General features: G+C 41.0%; 1 long non-coding RNA gene across 1 annotated transcript; it reads right to left on the bottom strand.

Moving 5' to 3' along the window:
- Positions 1-1,842: 1,842 nt before the first annotated feature.
- LOC137341383 (uncharacterized) lies at positions 1,843-6,869 on the bottom strand. Its single transcript, XR_010967020.1, has 2 exons — positions 6,819-6,869; positions 1,843-2,140 (listed from the first exon to the last, which is right to left on the bottom strand). It is a non-coding gene; the product is annotated as an uncharacterized lncRNA (long non-coding RNA).
- Positions 6,870-16,908: the final 10,039 nt, after the last annotated feature.

The following is a 16,908-nucleotide window of genomic DNA, read 5'->3' as shown; positions in this document are numbered from 1 at the left end:
TGATTACAATATGCCCATCCACATACCGGTAGTTGCACTGCACACTGCCAGATGCTGCCTATGGGAAATTGAGGGACACAGAATGTAGGTGGGGATGTAGCATAGTGCATTCCTGAGCAATAGTGCCACAATACCTTTCCCACTGGGAATTCCTCAATATCTGTTTTTCAAAGGGAGAAGAAGAGGAACAACACAGGGAGACCAGGCAAATCAGGCTGCACCTAAGACAATTGGCACACACCCACACAAGAATTTACAGGCCGAGGCAAAGGTATGTCCACTTGTCCAAGGAGCTATGCCAGTGGAGTTATGCTACATACAACCAAACATCAGCGTGGCTGTTAAAAGCACAACCATACTCAACTTTTTGCAGTTCCAGTAGAATTGGAGAGCACTCTAAAATGCTGGTCTTGGTGGTGTCAGGCAGGGTGTGGCATTAATGAGGCGGTGTAAACTGCTACAATGTACTGCCGACTATAAGCATCTGTCATTTCATTGAAAGCAGACAGTTAACTCAGTGTCTTAAGAATTAGAGACCGCTGCCAGAATATGGAACTGTATTTCAGGACCACTGAATATATCTGATCCATGGAATGATGAAGTAACATCACCCATGTTGTTCACTTAGATTGATCTACGTACAGGTGCAGCAGGTAATCCGGAAGGCAAATGGAATATTGGCCTTTTTTTCTAGGGGGATGGAGTATAAAAGCAGGGAAGTCATGCTACAACTGTATAGGGTGCTGGTGAGACCACACCTGGAGTACTGCGTACAGTTCTGGTGCCCTTATTTAAGGAAGGACATACTTGCATTGTAGGCAGTTCAGAGAAGGTTCACTAGGTTGATTCCGGGTATGGAAGGGTTGTCTTATGAGGAAAGATTGAACAGGTTGGGTCTATACTCATTGGAGTTTAGAAGAATGAGAGGAGATCTTTATTGAAACATACAAGATTCTGAGGGGATTCGATAGGGTAGATGCTGAGAGGATGTTGCCCCTCATGGGGGAATCTAAAACTAGGGGGCATGGTCTCAGAATAAGGGGTCGCCCGTTTAAGACGGAAATGAGGAGGAATTTCTTCTCCCAGAGGGTTGTGAATCTTTGGAATTCTTTACCCCAAAAAGCCGTGGAGGCTGAGTCATTGAATACATTCAAGGCTGAGTTAGACAAATTTTTGATCAGCAAGGGAGTCAAAGGATATGGGGAAAGGGCGGGAAAGTGGAGTTGAGGTAAAAATCAGATCAGCCATGATCTCATTGAATGGCGGTGCAGGCTCGAGGGGCCGAATGGCCTACTCCTGCTCCTATCTCTTATGGTCTTATGGTTGCCCGCAGTAGCCCCAAGGCAGAGACCCCCATCCCAAACCTTGGGACGTGACTTAACATCCTCCTTAGTTGAATAGTCTGCCATTGAATAATCATCTGGGCTCACGAGCAAAGAACAACCACTTTGATGAGCACTGACCGAGAGACTGTGGGGGTCATTTTCAGTTTAGCTACTTGGGCAGTAATCCCGCGGGGCATATTGTCTGCCCCTTATAGAACCCGCCTGATTTACAGTTCCATTGAAAGTGATCCTATTGAAAATCGGGCGGGTTCTATAATGGGCAGGCAATCTGCTGCATCAGTTTAGTGCCCAAGCAGTGATGGTGAAAATTACCCCCAGTGCCTTCAAGCAAGAAGCTGAAACCCTTTTAAAAGTATAAAGTCAGGGGAGTACTTTAAGCCTCTCAAGTATATGGATTAATCACAAACAGAAGCAAGGTGGTTTAGGCTTGTACACACCAAAGGGCGACAATAACATTACAGCAAAATTGCTAAAGAGCCGAGTGCACAGAAGAAAATAAAAACTGCAAATGTCATTCTTTATTAAACAAAACAGCAGCACACAAAAATATGCCAGCAGTATGCACACAAAATGTTAACATATGTCCAACTTCAATTGCAACAGAATCTACCTATGTAGCATATGACCATAATCACCAGGGGCATTGTCTGAATTCTGAAGACTGCCAGTTCCAGTGGAGGCACAACAATAATCTCCAGGGGCATCATCTTCATTGTGAAAAATGACAGCTCCAGAATGCTGACAACACCACAACTATCAGGAGAAGCTTGCAGCTTGCTGCATGGCTTTTACTGCTGTAATTGAAAATAAGATGACAAAGATGAAACAAAGCTTGTCAAAATGTACAATTCTCGCATAACTACAGCTGAAGGAGTAGAATTGTGCTCACATTAACATTCGGTTCTTGTGTTTTGCTGTATATTTTATGAATAAACATCACCAACTGATTAACAAACCAACCTTGTACACAGTATCAGCCTTTTAGATATAACACATATTGGATTCTTTTTTCTTGTAGTGTCTGCACATTCAGTTAATATCAAACTGAATTTATGGTTCCTCTGGGGGCTTTCTTATAGCGGTATAACTGCTTAAAAAGGCACATTGTTTGGAGTATACAGAGCAGGCCCCATTGGATACTGTGTTTATCTAATAAACAGGTCCATAAAACATAAGTGGTGAAGTCCTAGTTGTGTTATGACATCTCAGCTGGATCAGTATTGTATCAAACAGAACCCAGACTTAATTTTGTATATACAGTAGTGGTTTATGTTTTTTTAAATTATTTTGTTTGTTTCCATAGGTTGTGTGGTAGAGAATAATCTAGTGACAAGGCTACCCACAGTACTGTGTAAATCATTGCATTGGTTGCATTGAGGGTATCTTGAGACAATATTGGGTAGCAGATCACAGCTGGAGAAACTACATGGGGAGTACATCAAGTATGGATTAGGACAGGGAACAAAAGATGAAAAACTAGCTTTGAAACTGTATTGAGCTGAAGATTGTATTTTCCAAGGTAGAAGTTCATCTGTTTTTAAATATTGCATTGGAACATTTGTTGGCTATGTTCTTTTTTTTGTAATTTTGTTGGTTTTTTTTGTTACTGGAGGTATTTATGGAATTTGTATTATTTTTGTGGGACTGTTTTCATTTTACTGGTTTTAGATGTGTTAGTAGGAGGGAATAGGAATGTTTGTGTTTCCATTTGGGAAATAATTTGGGATAGAGAGGCAGCGGTGGTGCATTAGGCAGATTAGCAGTAGGAGGCAGTAACATGTATGAACAGCTCACATGAAATCAATTAGAGAGTCTGACAGTCATATTGTACCTTTGAACCACTTATGGCATGAATGAATCACTGTGCAAATTGTATCCAACAGGTGTAAAGACATGAACCACACTATAATAACTGTTAGATTTGGCTGAGCCATTTCTTACCATCTTTTCCTTCAGGGAGCTGTGAATAGGTTTTTCTTCTGGTATATATGTGATTAATATTACAAGTAAATTCAACAATATATTATTCATTCTTAATGTAAATAGATAATATTTGTCTTTTATAAAGCTCCCTCCCTGTTTTCAAAAGCCACCGTAATATCCTTCGCTTTGACCCGGCTTTAAAAAGCCTGTTGGTCATCCTGTTTATACCTTATAGAAAACAAATGCCATGTAAAAACAGAAAATAAGTGAGATGTAAATAATAAATCCAGTAAAGAATTCAGGAGAAACTTCTTTACCCAGAGAGTGGTTAGAATGTGGAACTTGCTACCACAAGGAGTAGTTGAGGCGAATAGCATAGTTGCATTTAATGGGAAGTTAGAGAAGTACACGAGGGAGAAAAGAATAGAAGGATATGCTGATAGGGTTAGATGAAGTAGGGTGGGAGGAAGCTCATGTGGAGCATAAACACTAGCATTGACCAGTTGGGCCGAATGGCCTGTTTCTGTGCTATAAATTCTGTGCAATTTGTAATGTAAAGATTATCTTAGCCATCTAACAATCTCCTGTTTCCCTTTTAAGCAGGTTACACATCATTCCACCGATATTTCCTCTTGTGTTCCTCCCCCCCACCATCCCTTGGTTCTGATTCTATTAAAATGCTTATTCATTTTCCATTTTTTCAGTCTGATGAAAGGCTGCACACCTGAAACATTATCTGTTCTCTCCACAGATACTGTGTGTTTCCAGAATTCTCTGTTTTTGTTTCAAAAATCCAGCATTTTCAGTTCTTAGCTTCTTAATGTGAGGCTACCTGCCCATCGTCTTAAGTAGTTAGATTATCAGCCAGTTTAAATTAAATCGCTTGAAAATGCTTCAGTACAAATAATACAGCAATAATCTAAATTGCCATACTCATCTTACTGTTTCAGAAAATGATTAATTTACTTAAAACCATTTAGGCAAATATAACAAAAGGCCACAAATATTAATAGTTGTTTGCAATATCCACAAATTCCAAAGTAAAGTTAAAGTTAAAATAACAGGCTTTTTTTGCAACTTATGCCAAAAATTATCAAGTTGTAAAACTGGCATCAGTTTCTTATTACTGCAGACATTTCAAGTTTGTAAATTCCAATAGAGTGGTTTCTTTGGGAAATGAAGTAAAATGACTTTATTCAGCTAGACATATGCAATTTTCAGCAAATTGCCAATATGCTTGCTATCTCACTGCATTAGAGTTAAGGTTAGTTAAGTATATGGTGAAAGGGATGTAAAACCCATATTATTATACACTTGTTACATAAAAAATTGTTGCAGCATCTCCTTGATCTCAGCCACATCGCTGATTCAGAACTGAATAAAGAACATTCTGGTTTCGCATCCTCTGTCCTCAGTGGCCTTTTCTATATCCACGGGCATGCAGGGACAGACAAGGGCAATAGCATCACTGTCACATCTGTCATTGCACGAGGTAACTGGACGGGTTAAACTTACAGTGCATTGTCATAATCATTCTACAATGGCCTACAAAATAAAAAAATCATTTAGGAATGTAGAAACAGGAGTAGGCCATTCAGCCCCTCAAGCCTGTTCTGCCATTCCATTAGATCATGGCTGATCTGTATCTTAACTCCATCTACCCACCTTGGTTCCGTAACCCTTAATATCCTTGCCAACAAAAATCTATCAATCTCAATTTTGACATTTTCAATTGACCCCCAGCCTCAACAGTTTTTTGGGGGAGAGAGTTCCAGATTTCCACTATCCTTTTTGTGAAAAAGTGCAAACAATACCCACAGGAGAGCAGCAACTTTTAACATTAATTAAAATGTTGGCACACCAATAATATGTTGTAGAGATGGAAAGGGAGGTTTCTGAGAGATGGTTTGATGAGTGGCTGTTAAAAGGGACAAATGGGGATCAAGAGGATGGGATGGTGCTGTAGCATCCAAGCATCCAAGTGGGATGGGCAATAAATGCTGGCCTCGCCAGCGACACCCACATCCCGTGAACGAATAAAAAAAAAAGTAAAATTGAGAAAATGGAGGATTGCTCATGGGTACAATGAAAACTAAACAAATTTAGATTTAGTTAAGTATGTTAAGTAATCAAGGGCAGTGAGTAACCTTCAGTCAGTGATTTTGTTTTGTTGCAGTGGTTAATTTTTTCCCAGCATTTCTTTCTGAAGCTTGTACTAACAATCGTCCTCTCTGCCTGTATCCCACATTATTGCCATGCGGCCTCCTGGCCTGGATCTGAATACTGCGTGAATTCCATTCAGTGAGTTTGTATTGTATGGTTTTGAGTGAATATGATGATCAGTTACTTACAAATGACCCTCAGCTGGGTCAGTCAGCTTTTTGAGGTGCAAGGGATAGGTATCTGCTAAATGGTTTTAAAAGATGACCTTTGAACTTATATATGAATTAGGGAATTGCATCTCAATTATAATTTTTTACCATCAGATGGTGCTCTAAAAGTATGAACAATAAAATTTGGTAATTTATTTAAAATATCAAAGAAATGTTCCTTTATTAATCAGTTCTAACTGCGTGTTCCAATTGTGCACTCTAAAGACTAAATATATTTAAATGTTCATATATTATAATTATAGTAGTAATAAGTTTTGTTTGATAGAACTCCACTCTGCAACCCATTTGCAGTAATCCTTCAAACATTAAAAATTAGGAATACAAAATCTTTATGTCAATTTAATTCAAATTAGATTCAACATTTCTGGCCAAGACACTCCTGATTTCAGCAGCATGAAAGCTGTCCAGTCCCACCTGTACAGAGAGCACGACTAACACCAGGTTACCTCGGCTGATGCTGGTTCCTCTCCTCTTGCTGCAGAATGCTATGGAGGCACATCTACCTCATCACCCATAGCACGACTGAAAGGGCTCTATCAAACCTACAGTGAGTACATGTGTGGAGTGCTAGCAACCAGTGCATAATAGAATAATTTAAAAATAACCTATTTCAATTTGATAGCGATTCATGATTACAATGCTCATTTAGAGGAAATTGATGACTGATGACAGGCAAGGAACATTATGATCAATTATAAATCTTCTGGAAATATGTATAATAATGTGTTACAGTGAATTCCTGCAAACTTGTGTACACGATAGCAACATTGTTAATAAAAATGAATATATTGAAAAATGTAAGCAAGATATGACAATAACAGAGGGGCCACTAAGTGGAATTCACTCCAACATGTCACCTGTATGGGATATGTATTATGTTATTCCCACAAACTGTGTTTTAAGTACAAGTCATTTATATAGGTTCCTACATTATGGGTAAAAATTGATGTTCTGTCAGTTCTCAGCTAGACCACTAGGTGGTGCTTTCCACTAAATGGAAGAGAAAGCAAACTAATTATATTGTAAATGAAGGAAGGAAAATAGTGAATGGTCTGGATTTTCCTGGGGACTTGCGCTGCTGCAATGGCGTATTTACAGCCATGGGGGCGCTTGAACGATGCGAAAGAAAGAGGAAATGAAGGAGTAAGTGACTTACTCCGCTCCATCTTTTCCCTGGGACTTGTGGGTCGCTCTGCCGTTACCCCTGCAGAAAACAGAGAGAAGAAAATCGGTCCCACTCCATTAAAATCACTGGCAATCACGATTTTCCTGCCTCGAAGACAGTTTCCACGCTGCTGCCACTTAGGTTGAAAAATAATAGCACTGGTGGCCTGGTCAGCTGCGTGATTGAGTTTAAATGTGTTTTCTGACTGCATTTAAATGATGTGCTAATGTGGTTGCTGATCAGGACTTGCTGAAAGACAGGTTCTTAAATCATTGCGTTGCTATGTCAATAAAACGTATTATTAACCATTCTCTTCTTTAATGTTTATTTTTAAGCATTGATTGGAAAGGAAAATTGGGCGGGGTGTAAATCGAGCAGCCAATCTGCTGCCATCTGTTTCCCACCGGTCGAGAACACTTAAAATCGACCCCAATTTCTTTTTGGATACAGTAGAAGTAATGTTGCACCATATTCCACCAATAGACCATAGCCCACCGCTCTGCTGTATGCCACTGATGTAAGAAGAGAAAAGATGAGCATCCTACTCCTCCTGGCTCACAAAAAAAACTAATTTTTAAAATTTACCTGCCTGAGCCTCTTCTGATCGAGCCGTTACTGCTCCCCCGCTCAGGCCTCCAGTTAAAATAGCAGTTCGGGGCCCCGATGATGTCATCGGAACCTGATCTACATATTTAAAGGGGACTCCGCCGGCTTGGGGTGGGTGTCCTTACCGTCTGCAATTTTAAACTGCAGATGGTCAGATCGGGGAAGGAAAGGAGTGGGTAAGTTCCCCACTCTATTTCAACCGACCCCCCCCCGCCCCACCCCCTGGTGGAAACCAGAGTTAAAATCCGGGCTCATAGTCAGCTTCCACATGTGTGCTGACAACTCCCAGCTGTACCTCTCCATCACCTCTCTCGACCCCTCGCTTGCCAAAGTCGGACTGGTTCTCCGACATCCAGTCTTGGATGAGCTGCATTTGCCTCCAGTTAAACTTTGGGAAGACCAAAGGCCCTCCCATAAACTCCTTACCCTTATCACTTAATCCATCCACCTCCCTGACTGCTGTCTTTAGACTGAACGAGACTGTTTTCAACCACAGGTTCTATTTGAGCTGAGGTTCTGACTCCATATCCTCTCCACCTCATATCCTCTGCCTACTTCCCACCTTCATAATATCAAGGACCTCCACCCCAACCTCAGCCCTTCTCCCACTGAAATTTTCATCCATGCCTTTTTCACCCCCATATTCGACTATTCCATTGTTTTCCTGGCCAGCTTCCCATCTTCCAGCCTCTGCAAACTTCAGCTCATCCAAAACTCTGCTGCTCGCATCCTATCCCACACCAAGTCCTGCTTACCTATCACCACTGTCCTTGCTGACCTCCATTGGCTTCCAGTTCCCCAATGCCTCAAGGAGGTCTCTCCTCAATTGTTGAGTTTTTCTGGTCTCCCTTCCATTGTTGAGAGGTACTGATCTCATGCACCACTTAGTTTCCTGTGCTGCTTCAGCAGCAGCTAATTTAAAGTGAACAACATTTTGTCAACACGTCTGGAGGCAGCCCGTACCCCGGCAGCAATACAAACACTATCGCCAGGCGACAAAAGTCACCAGCTTATCTGTTGGAATGACTAGCCATTTTTACCTCACCCACTCAGCCTGCATCCGGACCAACGTGGGCTTTTTCACCTGTAAGGATCTTTTCCAGCCATGAGGAAGGTATGGCTACCAGAAACTAAAGCTGCTTTTATTTTGGCGTTGTGATATGTTAGTGCTACTGGCGCCCATACAGGAGAATAGGAACATAGAAATATAGGAATTGGAGTAGGCTATTTAGCCCCTTGAGTCTGTTCCACCATTCAATGAGATCATGGCTGATCTGTGACCTAACTCCATATACCCGCCTTAGCCCCATGTCCCTTAATACCTTTGGTTAACAAAAATCTGTCAATCTTGGATTTAAAATTAACAATTGAGCTAGCATCAACTGCCGTTTGCGGAAGAGAGTTCCAAACTTCTACCACCCTTTGCGTGTAGAAGTGTTTCCTAACTTAATTTCTGAAAGTCCTGGCTCTAATTTTTAAGCTATGTCACCTAGTCCCAGAGTCCCCAACCAGCGGAAGTAGTTTCACTCTATCTACCCTATCAGTTCCCCTTAATATCTTGAAAACTTCGATCAAATCACCCCTTAATCTAAATTCCAGGGAACACAACCCTAGTTTGTGTAATCGCTGCTCATAATTTAACACTTGGATTCCAGGTATCATTCCAGTAAATCTACGCCGCACTCCCTCCAAGGCCAATATATCCCTCCTAAGGTGCGGTGCCCAGAACTGAACACAGTACTCCAGGTGTGGTCTAAGTAGGGCTGTAGCATAACTTCTATCCCCTTGCTTCTAGTCCTCTAGATATAAAGGCCAGCATTCCATTCGCCTTTTTGATTATTTTCTGTACCTGTCCATGACATTTTAATGATCTATGTACATGGACCCCTAAGTCTCTTTGAACCTCCACTATTTCGAGCTTTCCGCCATTTAGATTTTCAAGCAAATTAAACCTGCCGCGTTCAGTAAAGCCAGCTACCTCGAACACGAGGTTCAATAAAAAAAGAGAAGCCAACGGCAACAGCACTGCATGAGACCAATATGAAAGCAACTCAAATCGCGAGCTACCATTTTAAAACAATTGCACGTGCTCAGTTTCTTTGTTGCTACTGGTGCTGTGTGATGCACTCAAACCCTGTTGTATGAATGGGGCAGACTCCATCGCAGTAGAAGCTCTAGCATGTTAGGTATTATTTCTACTAGAAGCAGCTTTGTGATATAAATGCAGCAGATAAATAGGCCGTCAGTTGTATTAAATGATGTCTGACTGTAGAGTCCTCTTGCAGGATATACCCTTTTTTTCTGTGACAAAAATAGTCTGAACAAAGAATGTTAACCCCACCAGGCCTCTCAGAGGTCAGACAATAGCCCAAATCACAATGCTAGCAGGCGGTCATCAGCAAGGCTTTAACTAATCAAATCACTAAGGTTAGAAAACGGAGTTCAGGACATTTACCTACAACTCCATTCAAGTGAGACCCTCACCCCTCCCCTAAATACCAGAATCTGGTATCAAATCATTTAACCCCTATGCAATCGCCATGCTGATTACTATTTCAATTAGCCACATGATGCTTTGACTATTCGTAGTGAAATAAACAAACCTCCAATTCAAAATTAAAAACCCCGTTAATATTACAGCTGCAAATCTGAATTTGTTATAAGCTCTGTTATCTCACGATGATGACTTTACTAATATAGTCCACTTTTAATTCAAAGGCTTTTTGCTTGGAAGAAAATTCAATTATCCAGTAGTAGAAATGAAGCAATTTTAATAACATAGCACACAAGGCTTTTTTTGGTTGCATGATTTTAATTGAATTAACAGATAATCTGAATTAAACCACTTGGAATGAGAGTAGACTGTACATGGAAAGCTAATGACTAGTGGAAGCAGCTCTGGAATATGCAAAGCTACTGGTGTTCTGGAATTGACCCTGTTTGCATTGTAAAACAGATTTCTGAGCTCTGATGATGTTGAAAGAATTGCAAGATTGCTCTTCAGCTGCCTGGATCCCACTCTCTGAATTTTCCTCGCTAAGCCTCTCCACTTTTCTCTCTCCTCATTTAAGGCTGACCTTACAACCCACCTCTTTGACCAAGCTGAAATAAAAACAGAAAAGACTGGAGATATTCAGCAGGTCATGCAGCATCCATTGAGAAAAGGCAAGTCAGTTGACATTTCAGGTATAAACCACTCCTCAGAAGGATTCATATCTAAAACTTCAAGTGACTCCTGTTTTCTCAACAGATATGGTCTGACCTGCTGAATGTCTCCAGTCATTTCTGTTTTTGTTTCAGAATTCCAGCATCCACAGTATTTGGCTCTTAGACCAAGCTTTTGGCTATCCCTCCTAACCTCTCCTTCTTTGGCTTGGCATCCGTTTTCCTTACGCCCTTTTTGCCAGAAACAGAGCCGTACCTTTTCTGGCCACTACCGTGTTTCGGGCAGCAGCTGTGACATAAATGCATCATAGGATTATCACCTTCCAGTTAAGGATGTAGGAACAAGAGATCCAAGACTGTATAGCAACAAGATACTTAAGGGGAGATTTTCCTTGGTCAGTGCCCAGCCTCGCTGGATTGCCTGGGATTAATCAGGCAAGTTCCTTCATTGGCATGCACTCCAACCCGCCCAATTTTCAGATATTGGCTGTGCCCAGACAATCCACTGCACCTGGGAACAGATCAAGGAAATCTCCCCTTAAACTCATGACAATCGCAAAATGATAAAACGTCTGCTGAGCCTACTAAAACTGGCATGTATGTGTATGCCCCGAGATATTTTAATCTTTTTAATGTCCTCTCCTCCATTCCTGAGGGCACTGACTCATACTGCAGTGCAATTCCACAGGACTCGACAACCCTCTTGTAACTAGCCCGATTAGTCATTTTTCTTTTGCAAACCTAGAGAGTGAGTTTTAGCAGGCTATTCAATCGTTGTAGTGAGATCACTGATCTGAAATGCAATATCCTACCCGTGCCTCTGTATCACACAATTGCGTACCCAACAGCTGCTCGCTGCGGCCATCCATTGAGCCGAGGTCAGACTTCAAGTTCTGCAAAAACTTCCCTCATAAATGACTGCAATACATCTCCAATGACCTGCCAGCCCTACCCTCAGAACAGCTTGGAGCATTATCCAGATTTCAGATACATCCATACATAACAACAGTCATTGCACTCCAAAAAAAGTAATCCATTCTGTGTGAGGCACTTTGGGACATTTCTGAGAGACATGATAAAGCATTGTTTCAATGCACGTTTTCCCTTACCAGTGTATCAATCTGGCTCAGTTGATAGAAATCTTAAATCTAGGTCAGGTGGCTGTGGGTTCAAACCCAACTTCAGGATTTGAGCATGTAATCTTGACTAATACAGTACTGAGGAAATGTTGCATGTTTGCAGGTGCTGTCCCTTGGATTAAATGTTAAACTAAGATCCTGTTCTGGTGATTCAAGAGGGATGTTAAAAACCCCATGGCACTATTTGAAGAAGAGCAGCAAAGTGTTCTGGCTACTCATTCTCTCTTCAGCCAAACGCAATGAACTGATTGTTAATTTCATTGCCGAAATGACAAAGCGCTGCATTTCAAAGTAATTCATTGTATGGTGAATGCCTTCAGGTCACATTTAAGGATTTTCTGAACTGAAAGGATTTGGAGAGGAGATACATTTAAATGCTGGATTTTTAAAGCAAAGTGTATTCAAACAAGTTTTAAAAAGCACGGTGATGATAGTGGTTAAAATGCCAATGAACTAGTCATTGAAGTTGTTTCCACAAAGACTGAAAACAATAAGCAATTTGTTAGCTTGTCTCGTTAATTGATAAACACCTCACACCCATTGTGTTGGGAAGTCCGTGGTCCTGGGTGCTCGGCAGTGGTTGTCTGGCATTCTGGTTGTGAACACAAGGAGATGATATAGGCACAGAAACAGACACTGTTGGTCAGGTTTCTAAACAGAAAGCTGCTAAAGCAGGCTTTCGCCCTGATTCAAAAGGTTAGTATGCAGGAAGGTAGTTAGAAGTTGTTTAGTTTAACTCAAGCAAGATGACTCACTGATGTGAGGAAGTGTAGCATGTTCATTATTTTGTATTATTGTTGGATGCCACCTTGAGTGAATGCCAGAGACCAGGATGAAAAGGGTTAATCAGGGATATTGCAGCAGGCCTGCCTAAAGAGACTTGTTAGTGTAATATTGCTGCGCTGATGTTTAAAATATAACTGTGTGAAATGTTAGCTTTTCATTTAAGAAACATAATAATGTAGTTTATGTAGTTTTAAACCATAATATTTTGAAATAACTAATCAATGTCGGGAACGTTTCAGCAAATGCCTTTGTAGGAAATGCTAAAGTTGGATATATGAAAGGGGTCTGTGGACCTGTGAATGACTCCTAAAGTTGAACGATCATCAGAAAGGGAGAATATGGATGGTGAAAGGTAGTTGATGTTTACCGGTGCTGATTGCAAGGACCCCAGCAGCAATAAGGGTGGCATCCATCCAGACAAGTGTAACTTCGTTCATCTGAAGTCTGGGAAACAAAAAGGAGTTGCAGCAGAGCTGTCACATAGCAATAATAAGAAAGGGTATAAAGGGAAAGGGTCTACATATAGATGGGGAGCTATGCTGAATCCTCCACATAAGAAAGACTCAGTTGGCGTAGTTCCCAGGGCAGAAATAATCCTGTTAGTAACCTGCTCCTCCCGGCTCCACAAAAATAATTTAAAACTTACCATTTTGGCTGGACTGCCAAGTGAAACTGGACGGAGCCTGCACAGCGCACACTCCACCCAGTTGTGTCCCGAAATGACAACTAGGGTCCTACGTGCATCATAGGACTCCGATTTGCACAGTAAAAGGGCCTACTGCTGTATCATGTATGCGCTCCGACCTCCCAGTGGCAGGTACTTCCGAAGATGGCGTAAACCGGATCGGAAGCGGGAATGGGGCAGTAAGCTTTTCCCCATTGTTTTAGGAATGCTACTGCCCTGTTTCCGCCCAGCTGCGCCAGTGAAAATCTCCCCCCGTATCATAGTGTGAGCTATACTTTAGATGTTAAAAGAGAAGTAGTTTATACTCGAACCAGAATTAGTTAACAATCTGATGGTAATGAACCAGAATTTGTTAACAATTTGTCGGAAAGGGAACTTCTTGTGAAGAGTGGCCATAATGTGATTGAATTTGATATTAGGTTTGAGAGGGAGAAGGGAGAGTCACAAACAAAGGTTTAAATTTAAGTACAGCATACTTTGAAGGGATGAGAAATAAATTGACCACAGTAAACTGGGCTGAATTGTTAATGGGTAAACCTGCAGACAAACAGTGGGAAGCATTCAAAGCAGTATTTGGTACAATACAAAACCAGTACATACCCCTAAAAGGCAAAAGCTCCATTTGTGCAGTTAAGCAACCACGGTCAACAAATGAGATAAGAGATAGTAACAGTCTAAAAGAAAAGGCTTACACAAATGTAAGGAAAAGTTGAAATCCAGCAGAGTGGGAGAGCTATAAAAAGAAATGACTCCTAAAGGGAGTATGAAAAAACTTGCAAGGAATATCACAGCTATCAATAAAATGTTTTATAAATATAGTGAGAGGAATGTGGGCCCATTAAAGACAGACATATGAGAGACTGTAATGGACAGTCAGAAAATGGCAGACTTGTTAAATGAATACTTTGTATCTGTTTTCACAGTGGAGGAAGATAAAATACCAGGGGATACCAAGGAACCTAAAAATGTCAGGGGAGGAACTTAATGGATTTAAGTAAGTTTAAAAAATGGTAACGGAGAAAATAATGGGTCTTAAGATAGGTAAAACTCCAGGACCTGATGGTTTGTACCCGTGTATTAAAAGAAATAGGTGTGTGAATTGTAGATATGGTAGTCATAATTTTCCAATGCTCTCTAGATTCGGGAATTGTGTCTTAGGATTGGAAAATTGCAAACGTCACTTCATTATTTAAGAAGGGAGGGAGGTAGAAACCAGAAAACTACAGACAGTGTCAGTTTAACATCAGTTGGGGGGAAGTTACAGGAATCTATCATCAGGAACAGAGTGGTTGAGCATTTGGATAAGTATGAGCTGATCAAAAAGTCAGCATGGATGTGTGAAGGGCAGATCATGTCATTTTTTGAGGTCACTAACATGATGGATAGGGGAGGTTCTATGGATGTTGTCTATATGGACTTCCAGAAGGTATTTGATATTGTTCCATGCAAGAGGTTATTCGCAAAAGTGAAAATGCATGGAATTGGAGGTAACCTTGTGACATTGGTTGCTGATTGCTGAGGTAGGAGATAAAGAGTAGGGATAAAGGGAACGTTCTCTGACTGGCAGGATATGACAAATGGCGTTCTCTAGGGATCCGAACTGGGGCCTCAGCTTTTCATCATATATATCAATGACTTGGATGAAGGAATAGAGATTTGTTCATCCAAGTTTGAAGAAAGCACTAAAGTCGGAGGCGCAGTAAGTTTTACAGGTAGGAGCAGGAAGTTGCAAAGGAACATAGGCAGATTGAGTGAGTGGGCAAAACTATGGCAGGCGGAGATCAATGTGGGAAAGTGAACTCATTCACTTTGGATCCAAGAATGACAAATCGGAATACTTTCTACATGCGAGAGACTAGGAACTGTGGAGGAGGAAAGGCTAGTGCACAGGTACAAAAAGTAATCCAAAAGATTAACAGAATGTTGGCCTTTATCTCAAGGGGGCTGGAATACAAAGGGGAGGAAGTGATGCTTCAGTTATACAGAGCACGTAGTCAGATCCCATCTACATTTAATTTTGGGCACCACACCTCAGGAAGGATATATTGGTCTTGGAGAGGATACTTTTTAGGAGTTACCGATGCCTTAAAGGGCTAAATCATGAGGACAGATTGCATAAACTTGGTTTGTATTCCCTTGAGTTTAGAAGGTTGAGGGGTGATCTAATTGAGGTGCTTAAAATGATAAAGGGTTTCGATAGGATGGATACCGAGAAACAATTCCCCCTGGTGGGGGAATCCAGAACAAGGGAGCACAATCTTAAAATTACAGCCAGGCCATTTAGGAGTGAAATCAGGAAGCACTTTTTCACACAAAGGACAGTGGAAATCTGAAACTTTCTCCCCCAAAAGGCTGTGGGTTCCGGGTCAATTGAAATTTTCAAGACGGAGATCGATAGATCTTTGTTAGGTAAGTGTATCAAGGGATATGGATCAAAGGCAGGTAAATGGAGTTGAGGCACAGATCAACCATGATCTGACTGAATTGCAGAACAGGCTTGAGGGGCTTAATGGCCTAATTTTGTTCCTATGTACTCCAGTGCTGTGCTTGTATTGCTTTCGGGAATGAGTGATCTAAGATGAATTTGACTGTGCCCTGGCTCAATGTATTTGTGAACTGAGAGCTTGTTTTGATTGCTCCCACCCTGAAACTAGAGGCGGGTGTGTGCTGGTCTCAGATCATCGGAATTATTACATCACCTGTAGGGTACTCCAAAAAAAAAATCTTTTGCTTATTTGATAGGCGTTATAAAACATTCTTTGACACATATTTGGGTATAGTCCCTTAATTATATTCATTATTAAAGAGAAATCAGCGGTTTCTTTGCTGCTGATTTTTGTGTCCTTGAAGCTGCAAATCAATTCGGAGAAATTAGCAAATGGTTTCAACGTAACCAGTTTCATTAAAGATCAGTAACAAACCACACGCAACTGGAAGTCCAAGTGTTCATTCTAGCATTTATAAAACAGAATGTACCAGAAATGGAATGTGCTTTGACTTGCAAATGACAGTACGAATTGGAGGAGGTATTACTTCCTGGCACTGTTTGCCTGAGTTTACATGCAGATGAAGGTGGGGGGGATGATTCTGGGAATAACAGCTTTATCACTTCAGAAACCTGTGACAAATGTCAGCATCGCAATCTGCATCCAACCAATTACATCTTTGCACAGGTAGTCATCAGGTCATACTCTGACTAATGGTTGGCTGGTGGAGATGGCAATGGGGAAATGGTTCTGCAGCCAGCTCATTTTCAGATATAAGTGTAGTCAGAGCTGGCATTTAACGCAGTCTAAAATATGACTCAAACAACTCATCCTTCCTTTTTTAGAATGAGCCAATATACATCCATTCCTTTCATTAGTTATGTGGCATTCGGTGACCGAAGTACATAAAACATACATAGTTCGATAGACCAACAATTTAAATCAAGTTGGTTTAATGCCAATGTATAGTGAAATTTGCAACTAAGCTAGTGATGCTATAAAAGGCTAAAATAGTTACGTTATAGACCACCTTTTAAATTTTCTTTCTTATTTTGTCTATAATCAGAGAAGTATAAACCTATTATAAGACAATAAAATGTTATTAGCTTCCCACCGTAGTATGTAGCATATGGGGTTTATTTTGGCATTTTTCTCCCCTCCTCTCTGAAGGTGCTGACTTCTGCTGGAGTAAAGCTGCACAGACACCCTTCAGT

This window comes from Heptranchias perlo, chromosome 23 (genome assembly GCF_035084215.1).
Source record: "Heptranchias perlo isolate sHepPer1 chromosome 23, sHepPer1.hap1, whole genome shotgun sequence".
NCBI lineage: Eukaryota > Metazoa > Chordata > Chondrichthyes > Hexanchiformes > Hexanchidae > Heptranchias > Heptranchias perlo.
Note: the sequence above shows the minus strand (reverse complement) of the source record. Positions and strands in the feature narration are given on the sequence as shown.